Source organism: Coffea eugenioides, chromosome 10 (genome assembly GCF_003713205.1).
Source record: "Coffea eugenioides isolate CCC68of chromosome 10, Ceug_1.0, whole genome shotgun sequence".
Taxonomy (NCBI): Eukaryota; Viridiplantae; Streptophyta; class Magnoliopsida; order Gentianales; family Rubiaceae; genus Coffea; species Coffea eugenioides.
In genome coordinates this window covers 2,857,855-2,865,783 of record NC_040044.1, presented here as the reverse complement: position 1 = coordinate 2,865,783, position 7,929 = coordinate 2,857,855, and the positions used below count along the sequence as shown (strand labels likewise).

Here is a 7,929-nt window from a genome sequence, read left to right as displayed (position 1 = left end):
AAGTTGGCAACCAAAATAAAATGCAAAAGAAAGATATCAGTTAGTGTAAAACTATACAAATATCCAATATGTTTAAATTATACTCACACGAGAAAAAATTAGAAAAAGAGAAAGATATAATTAGGCATACTTTAAATGAATGTCAAGCTGCTAAGGATAAAAGCAGCTAAAATATTAAGAAATACTAGAATGGACATATCAATAATTTCATCCACAAATTTCAACGGCAAAATTCAAGCAACCAGAAACACTAAATCAAGATAGCAAATATAAAACCAACATCATGTGTATGGTAATTTAAAACTGCAATAGTAGACCTGGATTCAATTTAGTGCCAGACTATCACAAAAACTTTTCCTCAACAAAGATGTGAATTTTATGCAATCAACTTCTTATATTGTGGATTTAATATTTGAGAGTTCTGTGGAACAAAAAACATTGCCTCTAAAAATAACTCCGAGGAACTAATATTCTATACTTTTAAGCCAGCCGCAAAAAATCCTAGAAACTCAATGTTAGAATTCTCTAAATTTTGTTTTTTCTATCGCCTACCTAACCTTTGTGAATAATATCACCAATGTGAGGCAAAACTTTAATATTTAAGACTTTATCTTTTATTCTCATTTCCATAAGTGGAATTTTGGCAAGCTTTTCTCGTATCTGTAAGACATGGATGGCAGTATTCATTTTGATGCCTTTACATAAGACTGGAACTTAAGTTTGAAGTTGAGGTTGAGAATTTAACTTGTTTAGCTTAGTTATCTCTATTCAGCAAGTGGTGACAACGCTTCCTTACTAATCAGTTGTAGTATATTATTAATAAGAAAAGAAAAAGCAAAAAAGCGTACGAGAACTATGCAAAACTCTTTCTTCGGAGCCTTTATAATTTCCTTTTTAAACTTACTCTCTCTTTAGTGTGATGTGATTGTTTCTCCAAATTTATTTACTTATTTATTTTTAATTTTTTAAGAAAAACTGGAAGTATGAGATACATAGCGCCTTATCTTTTCTTATCTCGTCTCTTTTTGTTCAGCAAAAGATTATGTGAAGATCTTCTCATCATTTTAGAAGCAGATGCATTGTTTTTTCCTGTTGTGATTAGTGATTGATAGCTAATGGTTTAGTACTCTTAAACATTTCATTCTGTGGCCCTAGGGTGCATGAAAATGTGAATTTTATGCAATCAACTTGTTGTAACATGTAACAAGAACCCAGCAAACTTTGACGGTTAAATAGCAGAACTTACAACTTATGAACTTAATACTTTCAAGGGAACTTACAACGGATAAGAAAAAAAGTGTAAGAAAAAAAAATTCAGCTGATAAGTAATAAGTGAAACCAAACGAACTTACAACTAAAAAACTATGACTAACACATGAAATACAGTGGAACTTAGGCATAAAAATTGTAGCGTATACTGAAGGACTGAAGAGAGTAACTTGAAATTGAAGCAACTACTTAATGAAAATCTATGAACGCTAAATCAGAAGCTTTTTTGCACCAATTCTTTCAAAGTGCAATTAAACCCCTGAAGAAATTTGGCAACCAAAATAAAAAGCATATAGATTATCCAATCTCTTCAATACTCGTAGGGGAAAATATTAGACACTATTCGGTTGCCAAAAGCACATAGCTGATGATAACTTTTTAAGCCATTTTGAATTATGATTATATATGAATTAGACCCATCTTGACATCTATAGATTTAAAGCATTGATACACTATCCAAACTTGTGAAATGCCTATGCTAAAAATGTACTTTTTTGCATAAATTATTATTTTTTATTGCTTCAAAATTGGGCAGGGCATTTTATATTTTCATCGCGCGAAGCGCGTTTATGCCTCCTAGTTTTATATACAAGGCAGAGATAATAGGTAGATAAGAGTGGCATATGCATACCACCATGTTTCTACCAAAACTGAGCTATGGAATTGCTTCTCTTATACCCTAGGGCTGCAGTAGTTGGGCTACTTGTATTGGCTTTTGTTCTCTTCTTTTTACTTTGGAGGTCTGCCAACTCTAAGCAGGCTGAAGTTAGACCAATCAAAAGCTGTTTACCGGTTGAAGCAGGCGGCGCATGGCCCATAATTGGTCACCTCCACCTCTTAGCTGGAGGCTCACAGCTCGTCCACATAATATTGGGAGGCATGGCTGACAAATACGAGCCATCATTCACCCTAAGACTCGGAGTTCACAGGGCCGTGGTAGTCAGTAGCCTGGAAATGGCGAAGGAGCTTTTCACCTCCCAGGATACGGTTGTATCACAACGACCAACTTGTTTAGCAGCTAAACTCCTCGGCTACAACTATGCCATGTTTGGCTTCGCTCCTTACGGCCCATTTTGGAGGGAGATCCGCAAAATAATTTCCCAAAAATTGCTCTCTGCTCGCCGGCTCGAGCTCCTCAAGCACGTGAGAGTTTCTGAAACTGGGATTTCCGTGAAAGAGCTTTACAGGGAGTCATCAAAGGGTCGTGCTTTGGTTGATATGAAGCGGTGGGTTGGGGGCTTGACTTTAAACGTGATTATAAGAATGATTGCCGGAAAAAGATACTTTGGGGGAGCAATAGATGTTAGTGAGGAGAAAGAAGCCAGGCAGTGCCAGAAGGCGGCGAGGGATTTCTTTCATTTAGTTGGGATATATGTGGTGGCCGACTTCGTTCCTTTCTTGGGTTGGTTAGACTTAGAAGGACACGAGAAGAAACTGAAGGAAACTGCTAAAGAAATGGATCAGATTGTTGAGGGATGGCTGAAGGAGCATAAACGGAGAAAAGAGTCCGGCAAGGGTGATGGCCAACAAGACTTCATGGACGTAATGCTCTCGGTCACCCAAGGTGGCCAAGGAGAAATAATGAACCTTGCTCGAGGCTATGATGCTGACACCATTGTCAAGGCCACGTGCCTAGTATGCACTATTTTAAGCGAAATGTCTTCGTTTATTTTTTTTTTTCTTTTGGCTTACATTTTCTTTCATCTAATGCTCTACAATATAGCCTTAATTTGCTCCGCTAGCTCAAACCATCCTAGGCTTTTCTTAAAGAATCTAACATGAAATAGACTTACATGAAAATTGGAGTTTATAATCCTACTGGTAGCACGAGACTTTTCTTCTTTTTCTTTTTCTTCCCTTTTCCCTTTATTTATGGCAAAGAAAATAGTTAGTACTATTGTTTCTACTAATGCTATACTGACTTATTCGGACTTGACATCATTTGATGTCCGGTGGGAGTGACACCACAGCAATTGTGCTAACATGGGCACTATCTCTCTTGTTGAACAATCCTCAAGTCCTGAGAAAAGCTCGAGAAGAACTAGATCTCCATATTGGCAAGGATAGACGAGTAACAGAATCAGACATCAACAATCTGGGCTACCTTCAAGCCATTGTCAAAGAGACATTTCGGCTGTACCCAGCTTCTCCACTGGGCGTTACTAGGGACTTCAATGAAGACTGCACTTTCGGTGGTGGTAATTATCATGTCCCCAAAGGCACGAGGCTGATATTCAACCTGTAGAAACTCCAGCGGGATCCAAACATATGGCCTGATGATCCATCCGAATATAGGCCTGAGAGGTTCCTTTCGACTCATAAAGGTGTTGAAATCAATGGAAAGCAATTCGAACTGGTCCCCTTTGGCGCAGGCAGAAGAATTTGCCCTGGATTGCATTTTGGCATTCAAATGATACACCTGATTTTAGCAGATTTGCTTCATGCATTTGACATCTCAAAGCCGAGCGATGAACCGGTTGATATGACTGAGAGCGCTGGATTAACAAATGCCAAAGCCACGCCTCTTGATGTGCTAATTGCACCGCGCCTGTCTCCTAATCTTTATTAATAAATCTAAGTCTTATCCAAATAATCTATGTATATTGTATTTGAAGACGCCTCATCCAAGGATGGTGTGAAGAATATGTAGCATCTATACCTATTTTTCAGGAGTATATGTTTTAAATATGTAGTAGTTTATGCTTCATTTCATGCACAAACCGTACCAAGACTTAAGTTGCAAATATATTTACTAGGGCCTTATCCGTCGGACCACAGGATTATATGCACTTGCAAAACATGAAAAGAGTAATTAGCTGGGAGACAAAAAAGTTCAGGAAGCCTCAACTGAACTGTGAACCAAATTCAACACTGTCAATCAATAGTATCATCAGGTGCCGGTTCCATACATCAATGATATATGCTCAAATTGAATACTGATAAAAGGGCTAAAAAAAGACTAATAAAAAGGGGGGAAATGACAAATAAAGCTAGAAATGACAACGCTGGGGGATAATGATTGTTGATCTCTCTCTCAATAATTGATCGTGAGCCAAATTAATAAGGGTTGTCAATTGTCACCGTGTACTCGGGTGCGACTTGTTGATCCAAAACTTCTCTCGGTAATTAATGGTAATCACGAAAGTCGTGATCCAAATCAATCAAGGAAAGATTTTTTTGTCAATTATCATATAATTAATCGTAACCACGAAAGTCGTGATTCAAATCAATCAACCAAGACTTTTTGTCAATTGCAACCAGAACAAAACTATACATTCTCATTAATTCACATCACTCTTTATCTCGTTAATTTTGCTAATTTTGTCATTTATTAGATTTAAATTGGATAAATTTGAGAATTTAGGATGCAAAGTGTTCAAAATTGAGAGTTTAGATTGTAAAGCGTTCAAAATTAAAATTTAGAATGTAAAATAAAAAAGTGCCACAAGTTTGAGATTGCAAAATGGAGTTAAGTCAAAAGAAAAAAACAATCTATCTAACTCCTCAGCCAAAAAGCTATGGCCTCTTTAAAAGCCTCGCAGTCCCAGTCTCCTGGTTTTGAGGAAGTTGCAAAATGAGTTAGTAAATCACATTGGAAGTACTAAACGGGGCTCTATACCTACTAACCCCTAATACACAAGTCTCTTTAGGTTCCCCTTCTTCCTAGATTAGGATAGAGTTGGTTATACAATATATCGTTGTTGACAAAAAAAAAATAGTACTAAACAGGTCATGGAACCAACAGCCTTTTGCCCTGTTGGTCACTACCAAAGATTTGTTACATTATGTGATTTTCTTAAATTCATGTGGATGCATATTATACTCGTTTGGTCTAATGGCGGTTCAGTCCTTCTCTCCTCCTAGATTAGGTTAGAGTAAGAATAAAAGTAGTTAAGTAATGAATGACAGAAAAAAAAAAGTACTAAACAAGTCATGGGATCAGGAATAGGCAATCAATTGATATGTGGCCGGGGTCGGATTTGCTAATCAAATTCTAAAATTGCTAGTAATCAAATTCTAAAAGTACCATAGCTTTTTGCTTTGCTTCCAAATTACTAGTAATTAGCTAATGGCCAGGTCAAATTCCTACGGTATCAGACTAGCTCTTTAGGATTTCAAGAGCTTAGGGAATTTTTTAAAATTGATCCACAAAATCCATTTATTTGGGGATATTGGTTTGTGTAATGGTTTGTAGACTCTAGATGGTTCGTGTTATGGTTTGTTTTACCAATCGTACGCCGACATTTTTGTGTGGCCAGGCTGTCCGTAAAGTGATGACCCAAGCCATGATAGGTTGGGCCGAGTACTCTGTCCTCCCGGACCTCTACTTTCATGAACATCCTATGCAAATGATCAACAACTTGACAGCCACCTCCGCTGGTGCTCAGAACCCAAAAAAATAAATAAATAAATAAATAAAAGCCAAAACCCAGTCCAGTTGAGAAGCATATAACAAAGGATTGTCCCTTAAGCCATTTTCGGTTTTTCATCCCCGTGCAAGATTTTTGCCTAGTTTGAGAGTTTAGATGAGAAAAGAAAAGAAAGAGAACAAAATATTGCGACTATATATTTTCTGTAGTTTGGGGTCTTAGGAGAGAAAACAAGAGGCAAGGTAAGTAACATGTTGAATTTAGAAATATGTCCATTTAATCAAATAACTAGATGTTTGTTTAACTGGTGAAAATGACATTACCAAAAAAAAAAAAAAGGATTTAGCGAGACATATTCTGTTTATTCTATTTCGTTACTTTTCTTCCCGGCTTAAACTTTCAAATGAAGAAAAATAATAAGTTTAAGGCGTGTTTGAATAGACATTATTTGCACAAAAATTATTTGTTTGTACCACAAATATATTTTTCAACACATCTTTTTATTTTTTTTAATCATTTTTTTGGTCTCATATACATCACATTACAAAATTGTTATAATAATTAATTTCTGAATCATTTCTTTGCTCATCGATTACTTCCATCCAAATGAACTGCAGAGCATCAGATTAGACAACAAAGAGATAATAATTTATTTTGAGCTAAATGGAAAAGAGTTCAACTCCAGCAAGACAATCACAATTTGCAGACAAATAAAGGCCCACTTAGCTGAATAATTGGCTTAGTATCTCACAAACTACGCTTATTCTTTGAATGATGAAACTAATGATTTGGTTGCATTAATTGCATCATAATTGTAATCACATGATTCGGTTCTTGTGTGGGCTGCCCTGATCCCTCCTTGACAACAACATGCCCATCCGTTTTCCACTCTCCCTCTATTTTAAGGTCATCCTCTGCCACAACATAAATTGGTTAAACATAAATCGTGTGTTCGAATCTTGTTTGTCGGTGTGAGAGCTATATTGGCGGATAATCTGTAAAATCTCAAATATGCAATCTATGATTTCGAAAACATATTTTGATCCATATAAAAATTCTTGTATGCGGTCTATAATTTCGGAGAAATACGTCTTAAATGATGATAATAACCGGAACAGACACCATGCCAGCCTTTTCCTGCCAAAACAAGCCATCCTCTACCTTCTACACTATCTACATACATATTTTTCATTTCTCAATCAACAGTTCTCATCATCTTAAAATGGCAACCGTCCATTCATCCCCCTCAAATCACTTTCACGACCTTTGTATTCCATGACCATGTCTGTCTGGGTGGCTGCTTATGATGATGAAGATCCATCATTGCAGCTCTCCCCAACTCAAGATGGTCACGCCACCTTAAATTATTAGTGCCATTCTTTTCTTTCCACTGCTCAAACTTCAAGGTCTCAACCAAGAATTTAAATTCAATTGGACAGACCCCAGTGTGGTCCTCATCATAAAACCAAACCAGAAATACGCAACTTGAGCAGATTAGGCAAATATATACTATTGGTCCAACCGGGTTGGCATAAGAGACACGTAAAAGGGCAAAAAGAAAAAGAAAAAGAAAAATACAAATCAATAATGGAGGTCTAATTTCTTAAGCCAACAGGCAACAGCGACCTTCCCAGATAACATGAGTTGAAATCCGGTTCAGTTAATGAGAATAATCATATTATTATTATTGGGTCAAAACTCATTATAATTGTGGGAAATTGGGTGCCAGCAAGACTCCCAACTCCAGGCCCGATTCAAGTAAAGTGATAGAAACAACACTTATCATTGTTTGCTGCATACATGCATACGTTAGTTGTATTGAATTTTCTCAACCTTTCTCTTCTTCTAAAGAAAATGATTAATCAGGTGTCTTTAATTATTTTGTTGAAACCAATTAATCTCTTCATTTTCAGCATAAAACTAAACCAAAGTTCAATTGAAAGATAGTTATTGTCCATAATCAACTTTTATTTTCCCCTTTTTCTTACATATCTTTGTATTTCCTTTTTTTTTGCCGTCTCGATGGTCAGTGTTGGTTGTGATGAATTTTGAAATTTAGAAGCTAGGAATAATTTTCTAGAAAATAGCATTAAGTATCTAAGTTTTTGCCAATATCTAAATGTGTTCAGGTTTTTTTTTTTTTTTTTTGGGATCAAGTATTACTATATGTTACTCGTTATGTAAAATTCCAAATTGAGGAATTAAAAAATCGTAAAAAAAAAAAAAGAAATTTCTTAACAGGTCACGTTTGTTTACCAAGGAGTCGTTGGCCTACTGAAACAAGCATTGC

The 7,929-nt window shown here is 36.2% G+C and overlaps 1 pseudogene; it reads left to right on the top strand.

Annotated features, from left to right (window-relative positions):
* Positions 1 to 1,926: 1,926 nt before the first annotated feature.
* On the top strand, positions 1,927 to 3,838 carry LOC113749220 (annotated as a pseudogene).
* Positions 3,839 to 7,929: the final 4,091 nt, after the last annotated feature.